This window comes from Ochotona princeps, chromosome 1, assembly GCF_030435755.1.
Source record: "Ochotona princeps isolate mOchPri1 chromosome 1, mOchPri1.hap1, whole genome shotgun sequence".
Taxonomy (NCBI): domain Eukaryota; kingdom Metazoa; phylum Chordata; class Mammalia; order Lagomorpha; family Ochotonidae; genus Ochotona; species Ochotona princeps.
Window position 1 is genome coordinate 113,531,887 of NC_080832.1, and position 16,925 is coordinate 113,548,811.

Below are 16,925 nucleotides of genomic sequence, written 5' to 3' on the forward strand. Positions count from 1 at the left end.
ACAGCAGGGCTGACGAGGGCCAAGCCAATGTTGGCACACAAATGACCTCAACACCAACAAAAGGCATGTAAGAGCCTAGGCGGGCAGGCAGCTTCCAAGGTCCAGAGACAGACTCTGCCATCCCACATAAGGACAGGCCGTCAGCTTTGGGCAGGTGAGGAAGGAGGCACTAGTCTCCCAGCTATACTGCACCACTGCATAGGTGGAGACCCAGGCACCAAGAAACTGCCTCAGGGACTCCAAGGCTCTGTCACAGGTAGGAGACCATGGCCACCTCCTCACAAACACTGGTCATCAGAAATAAGGGGAAGGGGAGGCCAGCGCCAACATCAGAGCAACAACCCGTTCATAAAACACACGCCATCGTCCTCTTCCGGCCCTAGGCCCCAACACTGACACTGCTGTGGTAGGCAGGTGTGATAATAAATAACACAAAGCACAGGCACTGGGTTAAAGGACTCCACGAATAAGGAAAAACAGACTGATCAACTCCACCTTCCCGGCCAACTTGAGACATGGGCATGACAGGTGAGCTAGGCTGGGCCCTGGGGAATGAGGAGCTTTGGAGCTGAAGGCATCTGGGACCCCAACAAAAAGGCCAGGTGTTCTGGCCTCCCCCTCCCTGGCTGTCGGATCACTTCAGGTTTAATCTGAAGAGGAATCCTTTCCCCAGAATCAATTCCTAGATGAATCCATGTGGATGAGACATGGGCAAGTGCCACAAGGTTCCCTTCCAAGCAGGTCAAGACAGTGTTCCGAGTTCTGCCAATCTGCTGTGGCCTCAATGGGCATAAAACCCTGAAACTGCTAGCTTGAGTCTTTCACTGAATCTGCCCCCCCCCACCCAGAACTTGACTAAACCCTTTGATATCCTGTCGCTTAAAGCACAACCTTCCGAAGAAGCTTAACTCTAGCTGAAGTGACATCAGTAGCTGCAGGATGCTGAGACAAAGCACACCTGAACTGAGCCAGTCAGAGGCCTGAACAGCAAAGACCGGCCCTGGCCCAGGGCAATGGGAGGGCAGCTGCCACCAGCTCGGTCCTACAGCCTGCCCAACATGCCCACACTGCACAGCACCACCAGCCCAGAGCGAGGGTGACCCACGCAGGAGACGATGAGTGCTGGGGCCTGGCAGCTTCCCAGACTCAGTGTGCCAGCTCTTAGGCTGCTCTTCAACCTTTAGCCCCAAGAGCTGGTCCCTGGGATCAACGCAGTGCAGTAGTTGGCCCTACTGTCCCCTCAGCACCAGAAGTGTGAGTCAGAGTAAACACTCACAGGCAGCCCTTGCTGGCATGCCCTTGTGGGCACTGCTAGGGAACAAGGAGTGGCCCCCTGGCACCAGGCCAGGGTAACCAAGCATAACCTTCTTAAGACAAATAATCTCCACCAGCAATCCCTTGATGACCCAAGGACCTTCCAATAAGCCCACCTCTGAAGGTTCCACTACCATAGGGATCAAGCATTTAACAGGTGAGTTGTTGGCAGACTTTCCAGCATCCAAGTATGTGTCAAGAATAGTTTGTGTCAACTTAAAAATTTTTCAGAGAGCTAGTTTCATTTGGTTGTCCCATCTGGGTGGCAGAGCCTGAGGTACTTGAGCAATCATCTGCTACCTTAAGTGCATTAGAATGTAGCTGGATCAGAAGTAACCAGATACTCTGTCAGATATGGGATACAGCTATCTCAATCAGCAGCTTAACCTACTGTGCCACAATGCATGCCTCATAATAAGTGAGTTAGATCCAATTTTAATTTTATATGAGAGGCAGAGAGCCAGGCAAACAGAGATCTTCCACCCGCTTTCACTCTCCACATGCCCACAGTAGCTGTGACCAGGCTAGGCTAGTCACAGACACCACCCAGTTCTCCTACATGGGTGACAGGTATGCTTCTCTGCTGTTGATTCCAGCTTCTTACTAACGTACATCTTGGGAGGCAGCAGAGCTCAAGAAATTGGATCCCTGATATCAGTGCTGGGCAGATGAAGCTAGGAGCCTGGAACTCCATCCTGATCTCCCGCAAGAGTGGCAAGATCCCAAGTACTTGGACCATAATCTTCTGCCTTCCACAGCATATTAGTGAGTTCAGAAGTGGAGCAGCCAGGACTCGAGGTGGCACTCCCATCTTCACGGGATGTTAATGTCACAAGTTGTGGCTCAATGCGCTGCACCACTAGTCCCTTCATATATTTTATTCATTTATTTATTTTTATTGGAAAGGCACATTTCAGAGAGAGGGAGAGTCAGAGGGAAAGATTTTCCATCCACTATTTCACTCCCTAAGTAGTTGCAATGGTCAGAGCTGAGTTGATCTGAACCCAGAAGCCAGGAGCTTCTTCCGGGTCTTCCACACAGGTGCAGGGTCCCAAGATCTTGGGCCATCCTCTACTGCTTTCCCAGGTCACAAGCAGGGAGCTGGATGTAAAGTGGAGCAACTGGGGCACAAACCAGCACCCATATGGAATCCTGGCTCGTGCAAAGCCAATTAAATCATTGTGCCAAGCCCTGTTTTGTTTTGAGGACCTGGTTTTAGTTATGTAATAGCTACTTTTACAAAATACAAGTAGTCCAGGCTGACACTCTAACGTAGTGAGGTAAGCCTCTGCCTGCAGTATTGGCATCCCATATGGGCACCAGTTTGTGTAATGATCGCTCTACTTCCAAACAAGCTCCTTGCTTATGGCCTGGGGTAGCAGTGGAAAATGACTCTTGGGACTCTGCATCAAAGAGACTCAAAGAGAGTTCCCAGCTCCCAGCTTCAGCACTCAGCTCCAGTGGTGGTGGTCATTTGGGGAATGAACCAGCAGATGATGGATCTCTCTGTCTCTGTCTGTCTCACCTTCTTTCTGTGTAACTCTATCTTTTAAATAAAACAATATTAAAATACAGGTAATCCCTTTTGGATTTAAAATATATATTCAACATAATTTAAAGCATGGATTCAAAGCAACCAAAACAATGAAAAACTATCAGCTGAAAAACTTTGCATTACTTTAAAGAAATTAGGTTGTTTTATTATTATTTTCTGTTTCTAATATAATTTTCAATCAGATAGTTTTAACAAGTTACATATTTTCATGATTAACTAAAAAAAGAATTATTTACTCAAAAGGCAGAATGACAGAGAGAAGACAGAAAGAAAGAAAGAGAGAGAGAAGTCTTTCATCCATCCTTTGGGTCACCCTCCAAATGCCAGGGTTGGATCAGGTCAAAGCTTAGGGCCAAGATCTCCATCATGGTCTCTCACACGGGAGGAGGCACCCAGGTGCTCAAGGCACCATTAGCTGCCTTCCCTGTTCATTAGCAGAGTTGGGACAGCAGTGGAACAACTGGGACATGAACCAGCACTCCAATACAGGATGCTATTCACTTAACTCATTGTTTCACAATGCAAACATCTATGGTTTTTTTTTAAAGATTTATTTATTTTTGTTGGAAAGGCATATAGAGAGAGGAGGAGTGACAGAAAACATCTTCCGTCCAATGGTTCACTCCCCAAGTGACCGCAACGGCTGGAGTTGAGCTAATCCAAAGCCAGGAGCCAGGAGCTCTTCCAGGTCTCCCACACGGGTACAGGGTCTCAAGGCTTTGAGCCATCCTGACTGATTTTCCAGGCCACAAGCAGGGAGCTTGATGGGAAGCAGGGCCGCTGGGATTAGAACCAGCGACCATATGGGATCCTGACATGTGCAAGGCAAGGACTTTAACCACTATGCTATCACACCGGGCCTGACCTCTATGTTTTTTTTTTTAAAAAAATGGTAAAACATACGATGAAGTCAATATTCCATCTTAGTCATCCACTGGCCAAGTTCCCATTTCTTACTCATATATATACACATAGTAGACATTATTGCCATTCTCTGTTAGATCTTTTCTGATTAAAAAGAAAATTTTTAAATTTATTTTCAATTTAGTTGAAAGCAGAGAATGAGGGAGTGGGACAGAGACAGAAATATCTTCCAATTTCTGATTCACTTCCCAAATACCTATTACAGCCAGGACTCAGTCAGGCTAAAACTCCAGGAATCCAAACTTTTGGGTATCCCACATGGGTGGCGGGGAACATTGCACTGGAGATGTCACTACTGCCTCCAGGATGCCAGCAGCAGGAAGCTGGACTGGAAGCAGAGAACCTGAGGCTGGAATCAGGCACCCTGGTACTGAATGAGGGTGGCTCACGGAACATCACCACTGCACCAAATGTCTGCTCCTCTTTCCAGAACGTGTGTGTCTATTTGTTTATATACACATATATCTCTCCCATATTTGTCAAGGTAGTCGAAGACAGTAACAGACAATCTCTAAAGCTCAATTACTCAACACAATATAAGTTTACTTTTTGTTTGTTCGAAGTCTGGGTAGCTCTTCTGCACTGTCTGCCAAGAGGTGACTCAATACTCCTGGATCTTTCCATGTTGTGACATCACCATTTTCATTGAATAGCTCCAAAGCCACAACAGAGGAGAAAATAGAATGGGAAAGCTCAACCACATTGGTATTGGAATGCTACACTTCACTTCTGCTCATGTTCCACTCCCAGAGCTAGTCACATGGCCCTGCTCTGATTAAGCACTGGAAAGTGGGATGTTGCATTCTTTTTCCAGGATCTGTCTTCCCATTAATGCTACAGATGGAAGGGAGGCACCACTTAAATCTAGCAATTCCTCCTTGGCATATACCCCTTGAGAAACTCTCATATATTTGCATAAAATATTTCCTGTTTAATTTTTAAAGCTACATCTTTAAAGTTTTATTTTTGTTAACTTGAAATACAGAGAGTTAGAAATCGCCACCCACGGGGCCCGGTGCAATAGCGTAATGGTTAAGGTCCTGGCCTTGAACGCACAGGGATCCCATATGGGTGCCAGTTCTAATCCCGGCAGCTCCACTTCCCATCCAGCTCCCTGCTTGTGGCCTGGGAAAGCAGTCGAGGACGGCCCAAAGACTTGGGACCCTGCACCCGCATGGGAGACCCAGAAGGAAGTTCCTGGCTCGTAGCTTTGGATCAGCACAGCACCAGCTGTTGTGGCTACTTGGGGAGTGAATCATTGGATGGAAGATCTTCCTCTGTCTCTCCTCCTCTCTGTATATCTGCTTTTCCAATAAAAATATATAAATCTTTAAAAGAAAAAAGAAAAAGAAAGAAATCTCTAACCTGTTGTTCCACTGCCCAATGGCTGTAACAACTACAGCTGGTCACAGCTGAGGGCCAGAGCCGAGAGGTCAATCCATCTACCCTGTGTGGGTGTCAGGGACCCCAAGGACTTGAGTCATCACCTTTGCCTCCCAGGCTGGTCAGAGAGCTAGAATCAGAAGCAGAGCCAAGACTCGAATCACAGATATTCTGATATGGAATGCAGGTGTCCCATTTCATCAAATGCTTGCCCTGAAAGTCTTAAAATTGCATATATTATCTTGTTTTAAGAACCTTGTGAGGAGAGTATTAGTATTGCGATTTCACAGGGTAGACAATCAAAGCTCAGAGGAATAAAGTGATTCAGCTGATCTTACCAAGTAAAAAAATGAGGCATGTGACATAATGGAACAGGTGTTTTCTAGTCAGAATCTGATATAGGGTTCAAATGGCTCAGTGTGGAGGCATATCAAACTAATCCTCCACCTGCAGTACCAGTATCTCATATGGGAGCTGGTTCATTTCCCAATCCAGCTGTTTATTGTCTGGGAAAGAAGAGAACGGTGCAAAACTTGGGCCCTTAAGCCCAAACAGGGTATCTGGAGAAGGCTTCTAGCTCCTGGCTTCACAATGGCTTAGCTTTGGCCACTATGGCTATTTGAGAAATGAACCAATGGAACCTCTCTATCTGTTAAATCTGTCTTTCAAATAAAAATAAATTAATCTTAAAAAAAGTAGTACCTCCCCAGCTACAGACAATGGCCTAAGTTGCACTGTACTTAGGCCAGTGTTACACAGCTGGGAGAAAAACAGCTAATAGCTTTTGGGCATCCTGGGCCTGGTCAATGCCAAATTTGTGTTAACTATACCGATGTACCAGCATAGCCGTCTATTCTATTTAAAAAAAAAAAAAAGATATGTAGGGGGCAGACGCCAGCATGCCAACATACAGGGGCTGGGGATTGGCACCCAACTATGTGTGGGCCCCCTGGTAGGCAGGCAGGACCCCAGGCTGGCATGGCACACTGCCAGAGGATCGGGCATGGGGGCTATGGATTGTTCAGGGAAGCAATCTGCAGATGTGTGGAAGGGAGGACTGCTGAGAGAGAACATGATAGGTGAGGGGTGACTTCTGGGAGACTTCCACCAACCTGGCTACTGTACTTGCAGGTAAATGAGGGAGCTGAGACCAGGTGGTTTAGAGGAGGGAAATCAGACGACCTTTTGAGGCCAAACCAATACACCTGCCCATGTGGGAGACTTGAGCTGGGATTGTTGGTATCAACCACCACTTTACCTGTGCATACAAAAGCAATAGCTGAGAACCCTGCCTGGCAGGACTCCATCACAGTACCCAACAGTGAGTGTTGGGACAGGGGGGTGGATCATGTTAGGCTGGGCCAGGATACTAACCAGCTCATGAGAGAGTTGGGTCTAGGAGCAGATTCTGTGGGGGATTATGGGCTCACCCCTGTGGGACTGCCATACCAGCTGGCTTGCTCGAGGGCTGGTGGTGGTGACAGGCTGAGCTAGGCATGACCATGTAACTCAGCAACACTCTTTTTTTTTAATTATTTATTATTTAACTTCATTAATTACATTGTATTATGTGACACCGTTACATAGATACTTGGGTTCTCCCCACCCCTCCCCAAACCCTCCCACCATGGTGGATTCCTCCACCTTGAGCAACACTCTTGGGTACTAGGGTTGGGAATAGGCCAGGCCGGTCCAGGGTGGTCCAGGCTGTAGCATCCACAGTCACACCTATTGGTTTGCATGAAAGCCAGGGATGGGGGCAGGCTGGACAGGGCTAGGCTATACCTTCCACCAGCGAGGGTAGGGACTGAGGTTGGGCCAGGCCAGACCAGGCCAGGCTGCAGCATCTGATGGCAAAGGCTAACCTGGGTAATGGGTTATGCCGAGCTGGGTCAAAACAACCACTGGCATGTGCAAGATCTATGGCTAGGAGTGAGCTTGATTGAGGAGCTAAAGGCTGGCCTGCGGTTTCCACTAGTGAGCACCAGAGCTGAATGCTGGTGGTGAACTGGGCTGGACATGGCTGCAGCATCACTCGGCATGGGTGTGGACTGGGTCTGGACTAGGCTCCAGCACCCACTGAATCACATGAGAGCTGTGTCTGGGAGTGGAGAGGCATGCCTGGGCTGTAACACCCAACAATAAAACCAGAGTGGGTATAAGCTGGTCGTGCAAGTCCACTGTTCCTACCAGGATAGGAGATGGGCCAAGTCAGCTTGGGCCAAGGACCCACCAGTGTGCGTGAGATCTGCCACTGGGAAGTAACTCTGGTACAGGAGCTTGGGGAACTCTTCTGTGAGGATGCAGTCCCCGCAGTTGAGTAAGAACCAAGCCTGGGAGCAGACCAGACCAAGCCAGGTTAGAGGACCCGCTGGGATATGTGCGAGTCAGGTCTGGAGGCATACCAGGCTAGGCAAGTTCATAGCACCCAATGGCAGATGTGAGAACCAGAACAGGGTGCGGTGCAGGCCAGGCCAGGTTGGGCTGCAACACCAGTCAGTTCACATTAGGGCTGGGACTAGAAGCTGGCCAGGCTGGGTTAGGGGGTAGCACCCACCAGCATGAGCTGGAATTGTGGGCAGACTGGGTGGAGGTGAGGCTGCAGTACCTACTGGCAAATGCTGAAGTGAGGCGGCCCATGCCAGGCTGGGCTGCAGCACCCACCAGAACATGTAAGACCCAGGATAGCTGTAGGGGCTCCCCAGGTGGGCCACTGCTCTGGCTAATATGAGAGCTGGGACTGGGAGCAGACTATGCTAGGTAGGTCTACAACACCCCCTTGGACTGCATATGAGCTGGGTTATAAGGACAACCAGGCTGGGCTAAGCAATAATCACTGCTGAATGAATGAGCTAGAGCAAATGCAGAGTGGCTGGGCTTTGCTGTAGCATCAGCTGACAAGTGCTGAGACTAGGGGAAAGTCCTGTCAGACTAGACTGTAGAACCATCTTTATTTTTATTGGAAAGGCAGATTTACACTTGATCTTAGCCAAAAGGCCGAGAAGCGATGGAAAGGCAGAATTAAGGAGAGAGGAAGATACAGAGAGAAAGATCTTCGATCTGCTGGTTGACTGCCCAAGAGTCCACAATGGCCACTTTAAAATAAAAAAAATTTTTTAAATTATTTTAGGAATAATAAAGATGGCAGAATATGGTAAGGACACATTTAAACAGAGAAACATTAGCCAGTGTAAAGCAGAGAGGGCACATTCCAGGAAACAGGAGAGGACAGAACGAAAGTAGAAGGACATCTGGAGACTGACAAACACAGGAAAGCAGTGAACACAACAGTGTGGTGTTGGGCTTGGTGCGGTGGCCTAGAGGCTAAATCCTCGCCAGGATCCCATATGGGTACCAATTCAAATCCCGGCAGCTCCACTTCCCATCCAGCTCCTTCCTGTAGCCTGGGAAAGGAGTCGAGGATGGCCCAAAGCTTTGGGACCCAGCACTCATGTGGGAGACCTGGAGGAAGCTCTTGGCTCCTGGCTTCGGATCGGTGCAGCACAGGCTGTTGCAGTCACTTGGGGAGTGAATTATTGGATGGAAGATCTTCCTCTTTGACTCTCCTCTCTGTATATCTGCCTTTGCAATAAAAATAAAATAAATCTTGAAACAAACAAACCAGTGTGGTGTTGCAGTTATCAATACCCCAGTGGCATTCAGTAAGCGGCAGTCTGAAATGCACCAGCAGCTGGAACTCCACCAGCAACAAGGTGGGAAGGGGCATTCACTGGGAGCTCAGGAGGTGAACCCAAAGAACTGTCCATCCTGCTGGTTTGTTTGATTTGACCAGGAGCAGAAACCGAGTAGCAGGTTCCAGATGGACAGTACAGGAACAGGGTAGATTTCATACACCAGTCTGTCCCCTAGAGCTGAATTAGGTGCCATTGTGTATAGGGAGGCAAAGGTTTTGGCCAGTACCGTACATGCACTAAGCTAGGAGTGAACTCATTTCTGGCTCAGTGAATTGCAACAATATGACATCCTACAGGTTCCACCCAAGATAGGTCTGAGTAGCCCTCAGACCTTACGGTCAGCAGATCAAGAACTCTAGTAGTGGCATATCAGGCACCATTTTGTGCAGTGTGGAAAAACTTTAAGACTTCAGGGACAACAGTGAGCTGCGCATGCACTGAGCTTGGTGAGAACTCACCGAGCTCAGTGCACTGCACTGGACCCACAGGGAAAACACCAAGTTTGGCATCATATGGGTCGAAATAGGTTCCTGTGGGCCTCAAACCTAACACTAACAGGTTCCAGCAAGATGAGCACCACCAATAATCCAGTTATATAGGATACCTGGTGTCTCCCCAATCCTGGGACCTGCTCTAACAGGAAGTAGAAGAAAAGTTGTACAGACAACAGTGCAGCCTCAGCACAGTATCACAGGACGTGGAGAGTGGCGAGCCAGGAGCTGGGGCTACAGAGACCATGGTGGAAGTCTAACATAAGAACCCAGACCTGGAACTCACTGGAGCGAGAAGAACAACTGACTGCAAACAAAGAGCCATGTACCAACCACAATAAGTAAAATCAAACTGTAGACCTATGAGTGACATAGCTTAGAAACCTGCCCCAAAGAGAAGAATCTGATAACCAGAAGTACAATGACCAAGAGCAAAAGAGGAGACAGAGGCACAATGAATATTACTGAAGACTACCCTGCAAAGGAGCAAAAGTCTTTGGCAACCCCAGAGTTAATTCAGGAAGACACCAAGAAAATAGGGGATACAGAATTCAAAACACTTGTTATGAAGCTTCTTATCAACAACAAGCAGCACATAAAACAGGCATTCAAGGAATTCAAGCAATATGTCACACTGGAAATGAATCAAATGAAAGCTGACATATCTGAAATGAAGAATACAGTGGAGCAAATTAAAAGTACCGTGGAGAGTCTCCAAAATAGAATGAATGAAGCAGAAGAAATAATCTCAGAATTGGAAGATATATCCTGTCACCAGGGGGAAACAAACAAAAAGCTGGAAGCAGTGCTGGGTCAAGCTAAGAAAAAGTATCCAAGAATTGAAAGACACTATTAAGAGGCCAAATATAAGAGTTATAGTAGTCCCAGAAGGTGCAGAATGAGAAGCTGGGATTAAAGGTGTATTCAATGAAATAATAAGGAAAAACTTCCCTAAACTAGAGAAAGAATTGGGAAACAAGTTCCAGGAGGGGCACAGAACTCCCAACAGGTTGACCAAAAGGGATATTCACCACAAAATGTAATCAAGCTCTCTTCAATCAAACATAAGGAAAAGATCCTTAAATGTGTATGTGGAAAAAAAATCAACTGACATAAAAAGGAATGCCAATTAAACCCACAGGAGACCTCTCACAGGAAACTCTACAGGCAAGAAGAGAATGGAATAACATATTCCAGATTCTAAAAGCAAAAAAATTGTCAGCCCAGGATAAAATGCCCAGCAAAATTTTCCTTTGTCCTTGAAAATGAAATAAAATTCTTCCACAGTAAAGTTAAAAGAATATGCCTCTTCCATACCTACCCTACAAATGATAGAGATGTTTTCTTGATAGTGAAGAGGAATAGCACTCACCAAAACCAAAGGCAAATGTGAAGAACATCCCAGTAAAATGACAACAGAAGACTAAATCAATTAACAACCATTGCTAAAATGACAGGACCAAATTACCACCCATTCATATTAACCCTGAATGTAAATGGCTTAAACTCATCAATCAAATGTCATAGATAAGTAGACTGGATTAAAAAATCAAAACCCATCTATTTGTTGTCTACAGAAAGCATATCTCACCAACAGATCAGTGGACACTATATCTCATGGGTTTTGATTTTTTTTTTTGTTTCATCTCTCCAAAAATCTTTCTTCCTCATTAAATTCTTCACTGATAGATCATACAGTAGCATCATTTTCTTCAAGAAGGTTCTTGATTTTCCTTTTCATTTCTTCAGCGACACATTAATCATTCAGTAGCATGTTATTTAACTTCATGGCATTTTAATTTCTTCTTTTCTTCCCATCATTGATTCTGTTTTGTGCTTTTTCCTTTAATGAGATGTACAGTAACTGTGTAATGGAGACTATCATATTTAGCAGATGTGAGGATATAATGCAGTATGCATCTCTACTTCCAGATCAAAGATGGACTCCCAATGAAACTGTTAACTATATCTTGACAATAGGATGGTGGACTCTTTGCTATTGTCCATTCCCACAATGATGAACATATGACTGTTTTTGAAGAACTATACTATAAGTAATAATATAGGGGAACTCAGTAGCAAGGAGGGAACTTGAGGAGAGGGTAAAGGAAATAGATTGGGATTCCCCCCTAAACTCCCAACCCCCGATAGATTTTCCCCAAATTATTATAATGGTGTAGTCCTTCATAAGGAATCGGAATTCTGTTAGTCTCTTTTTTTTCTTATTTTTGACAATCTTTACATAGTTAATTAGGGTAAAAAGGTTCAAGGGCTATAGGACAGCGGATAAGACTATTATTTCCACATTGTTTTTTTCATGTATCTGGGGCAAAGGGGGAGATAAAGGGAGAAGCCGCACCCAGTTGCCCACCCATCCCAGGTCCCTGATGTGGGACATGTTCCGAGGGTCTTGCTCAAGTGGTTTTGATAGTTCAACAGTTATGAATTGCTGCCAATCTTGCCATTCCTAGCACAATGAGGTCGCTGAAGAATCCACTGATTGACATAGTCCATCTTAGAGTCTTAGTTAAAAAATCATAAAAAATAAATAAAAAAACCCATACATGTTATTTGATGTATAAACAGGCATATATTTTAATTCTTATGTTTCAACTAGTTTTATTTGCATATTGCATGTTATTTTAAATTTATTGCACACTGGCTGGCACACACATAAGTCAGGTCTGGGGTCACCTCAAGTAAGGTTTCTTTGGGGGCCCCTCAAACTGGATCACTGGACTTAGAATACCAACCATGGTGAAAATACAGGATATGTGGTCTGAGCATGAAGTGTATGTGTCAGAACTGGCTCTCCACAGGTTACTGAGGCCTGTGCAGTGGACAGCATACCAAGAAGTTCATGGGGGACATGACAGTTCACTCAGGCCTGCAGAGAACATCTAGTGCCATAGAGGACAGAACGATCTGCACAGTGCTCCCTGACAAGTATCTGGATGAATCAAAACTCTAAGGTGGACTAAGTCAGCCAACGGACCTTGGAAGAATTTCCCCAACCTTGCAGCAATGGTATCAACATCATCTCAGACTATCAAAACCACTTAAGCAGTACCTCAAGTATGCTCCATATTGGGGACTCTGGGATGATATTGGCTGGCCTTCCCCCATTCCTGGGTACTGATGCGGTTGGGCTGCTGGGAGCGGCCCTCTCTCCTCCTCTCTTCACTATCCACAGATAACAGAAGAAAAAGGAGATTACGAGCAGTTCTCATTGACTTCTCCTATTTCTCCACCCTTCCTACCCTAATTGGTGGTCCATATGGCCATGCATCCCTTTCACATATGTAAGCATCATAAAAATAAAATGAATTTATTATTTTAAAAAATTATTTAAAAATATATTTTGTAAAGTTTCACTTCAATCACTAGAAGTGATGTAGTGGGCTGCCAGATACACTTAAATATTGTTCTAGATGAAAAGTTGGCAAGCTTACGCTATAAAGGATCAAATGTAACAACATATATATATTTTTAATTGAAAAGGCAGGTATACAGAGAGGAGCTACAGAGAGATCTTCCATCTGCTGGTTCACTCTCCAAGTGGCCACAATGGCCAGAGCTGAGCCCATCTGAAGGCAAGAGCCAGGAGCCTGGAGCTTCTTCCAGATCTGCCCTGTAAGTACAGGGCCCAACACTTTGGGACATTCTCCGCTGCTTTCCCAGACCACAAGCAGGTAGCTGGAAGGGAAGCAGAGTAGTTGGGACACAAACTGGCACCCATATGGGATCCCAGCGCCTGTGAGGCAAGGATTTTAGTTCCTGAACCACTGTGCCAGACCCAAAACAAAACTCTTGATCTACTCACAAGTTCTCATATTCCTATCTTTCACTCATTAAATGACCTGTAATTTAACTGCTCAGACTCAGGAAATTTGAGAGCTTTCTTGAATTTTCACTTTCCCAAATTTTCACTTTCCCAAATCTCTATTAATCCATTAGAATGACCTGCTTGGCCTGCCTTCAAATATAATTTTAATTCATCCACTTCTTTCTGGATCTACTCTCTTTACCCTCTTGTTTGTACTACTGAAATAGTCTATTTGATTTCTCCACTTACATTCTTGCTCCATAATGATCCACTATTCACTCTGTAGCTACACGAACCTCTTTGTTAAAAGACCATTACTCTTCTACTTAAAACTCTTTATTGTCATCCAATTCTGCTTCCAAATCTAAACACTTGTGCTCGCTTTGGCAGCACATATACCAAATCTAAATGCTCTACCTGACGTACACAGCTCTCTACGATTTGGCCCCAGCCCATCTCTCTAGTCACATCTCATCCTTGTCTTCCTGGAGCTCCAAGCCCATCAGTCTCTTTACCAAGCAAACCAATTTTCTTCTTTCTCTAGATTTTCTATCTACTAAATGCTTTCCTAGAATCATCTTCGTATGGGATGGCATTGTGCTGTAGTGGGTAAAGTCACAACCTGCAATACCAGCATCCCATATGGGCGACAGTTTGAGTCCTGGCGGCTCCACTTCCAATCCAGCTGTCTGCTAATGGTCTGGGAAAAGCAGCAGCAGATTACCCAAGTGCTTAGTCCCCCTGTTTCTAGGTGGGAGACCCAGAATAAGCTCCTGATTTCTGGCTTCAGCCTGGTCCAGTTGGCTGCTGTGACCTCTTGGGGAGTGAACCAGTGGATGGAAGGCCTCTCTTTCTGTAATTCTTTTGAATAAAGATATCTTAAAAGAATATTTCCTCCTTCCTTTGCATATCTGGGTCTTTTTATCGCCTCTGGATATGAAGAGTAAACATACAGCGCGTCCTCCTTTTCTCTTACTCCCCACCTTCTTGGTTTCCTTTCTAGTCCTGGAAAATAAAGCTTAAGAGGGCAGGAAGTGTCCACTGAGCTTCAAACACTGTCCACATGTAGTAAGTGACAGCGAGTGGCTGGCAAATAGTAACGTATGGGGACATAAGCGGTATGGGAGGACACAGAAAGGCTCTAACCTAGCCTAATGGTCAGAGATTTCCAAATGAAGTGACATGTACACTGATATCTGGAACATACAGGAACTATTCCACTGAGGGATGGTAGAAACTATAGCAGGCAGAAAGATAAGCCCTAGGAGCAGAAGAGTGGAGGATGAGGGGAGAACCACAGGCAATGAGACTGGAGTGACTGCATTCAGATCCTTGGGACTTGATGAATGAACAAGAAGCCAGTGAAAGATTTAAGCTGGAAACAGTGTTTTTAAAAATTGGTTTATTTGAAAAGCAGAGCTCCAGAGATCCTTGATCTGCTGCTGTTTCACTCCCCAGATGGCCGCAATAGTAAGTCTGGATTAAGTTGAAGCCAGCAGGCATGCACTCCTTCCTGGTATTCCACCTGAGTGGCAGGATCCCAAGTGCTTGGACCATCTTCCACTACCTTCTCAGCTGCATCATCGACCTAGTGCTTCATTTGGCTTGCCAGCATTATAACCCACAATATCACATTAGACTCAAGCTACCACGGTACCACTAAAACAGCATTTTTTGTTCTAGAAAGATCACCCTGGCTGTAGGAAATGGAGTAAAATATTAAGGGAAGGAAAAGAGAAGCCAAAAGAAATAGGAGACTGTGGTGGTAGGAATGTATTAACTTGAAATATTTAGAAAATAACATTGGAAGGAGAAGTATGTCAAAGGACTGTCTCACCTTTCTACCTCGTTCATTAAGTGAATGGCAGCACCACTATGAAATGGGAGACAACAGAGGAAGAGCTGCTGGAGGTGAAGTGCAGCAATCCTGGAAAACATTTCTAGGGGAGGCCTGGTGCAACGGCTCGGTGGCTGAATCCTCACCTTGCATCTGTCGGGATCGCTTATGAATGCCGGTTCATGTCCCAGCTGCTCCACTTCTCATCCAGCTCCCTGCGTGTGGCCCAGGAAAGCAGTAGAGGATGGTGCAAAGTCTTGGGACCCTGCACCCGCATGGGAGACCTGGAGGAAGCTCCTGGCTTCACATCAGCTCAGCTCCAGCGGTTGTAGCCATTTGGAAAGTGAACCTGCGAATCGAAGATCTCTCTTTGCATCTCCTCTCTGTATATCTGCCTTCCCAATAACAAACAAACAAACAAACATACATACATTGCTAGGGGCCAGTGTTGTGACACAGCACTTGAAGCTACTAGCATCCATACAGGTGCCAGTTTGAGTCCTGGCTGCTCCACTTCCTATCCAGCTCTCTGCTAATGTGCCTGTGAAGGCAGTGGAAGATGACCCACATGCTTGGTCCCCTGTATCCACATGGGAGACCTAGAAGAATTTCCTGGCTTCAGTTTGGCCTAACCCTGGCCATTATGGCCATTTAGGGAGTGAACCAGCACATGGAAGATACCTCTGGAACTGTGCCCTTCAAATACAACAAATCTTTAAAACGTCCTGAATTTTATTTAAAAGTAGACAGATCTTTCATCTGCTGGTTTACTCCCCAAATGCCTGTAACAGCTAGGGCTAGGCCAGCAGCCAAGAATTCCCTCTGGGTCTCCCACAAATGATGGCAGGGATCTAAGTACTAGAGTCATTATTACTTCTGTCTTTTCGGGTGTACAGAGACAGAAAACTGGCTCATAAGTATAGCACGTACTTGAGGCCAGGCAATCAAGTGTTGTCTGAAGCACCTGCCCCCATAGAAGCTGCTTAAGATTTCAACGAAGTAAATATCTATATAGCTGCTTTAAACTGGAGATACTCCAGAGTCCAAACCCCTATGATGTGTTCTGCTCTTTTCTTTAGTGCCTCAAACAAAGCAGTTATTGAAATATCCAAGGATTTTATAAAATTAGAAGCCAAAAGTGTCTTCCAGCATTTAAAACACAGACAACAGCAACGATCTAATCCTAAGTATCACCTGCCTCATTTCCAGTTTAGCTAAAATCATTCTTCTTTATGTTCCTGACTGCTCCCCTAGAGAACTGAGTAAAGGTGTAGAGAACCAAGAACTACTGATATCACTGGTAACAGCCAACATTTACTGATTGCTGTATGCAAGGCACTGTTGTGTTTTATGTGTATTTGTTCTTTCGGTCTCATAAGTATGTGTAAATGCTGAGAACTACAGAAACAAAAGGTGAAGACATAGAAGAGCAGGGCTAATTAAAACAGCAGACTGTGGGAATGGGGTTAGCACTGGATAGTAGGAGGGACATTTCTTCCACTACAAGGAGGAAAAGACAATGAGGCAACAGGTTTAAGCTGGTTTAAGCCAGTCTTTCATCATGAAACTCATTTTCCACATAATACTTAAAAAACTTAAAAAGAACTCTAATAATGCATTTAATTGGTTTGAGGAAAGTAATAAACTCCTGCCAGGTTTAGAGAGAGGGAGAGAGTCAATTCTTTAAAATTCAGCAGGATATGAAGTTGGTCAGGCTTTATGTTCCTTATTAGTTGGACTCCCGCTAAGTCTGGCTCAGCTGGGTGGCACATGGAGGCTACCTGGAGCAGGCATCCTGCCGGGGCCCAGCCAGCACCCACCCTCCACTCCCGTGTCCCAGGACCTTAACTTCCCTTTGAGGATTCCCTATCTGCTTTGTCACCATCCTGGTGACACAGAT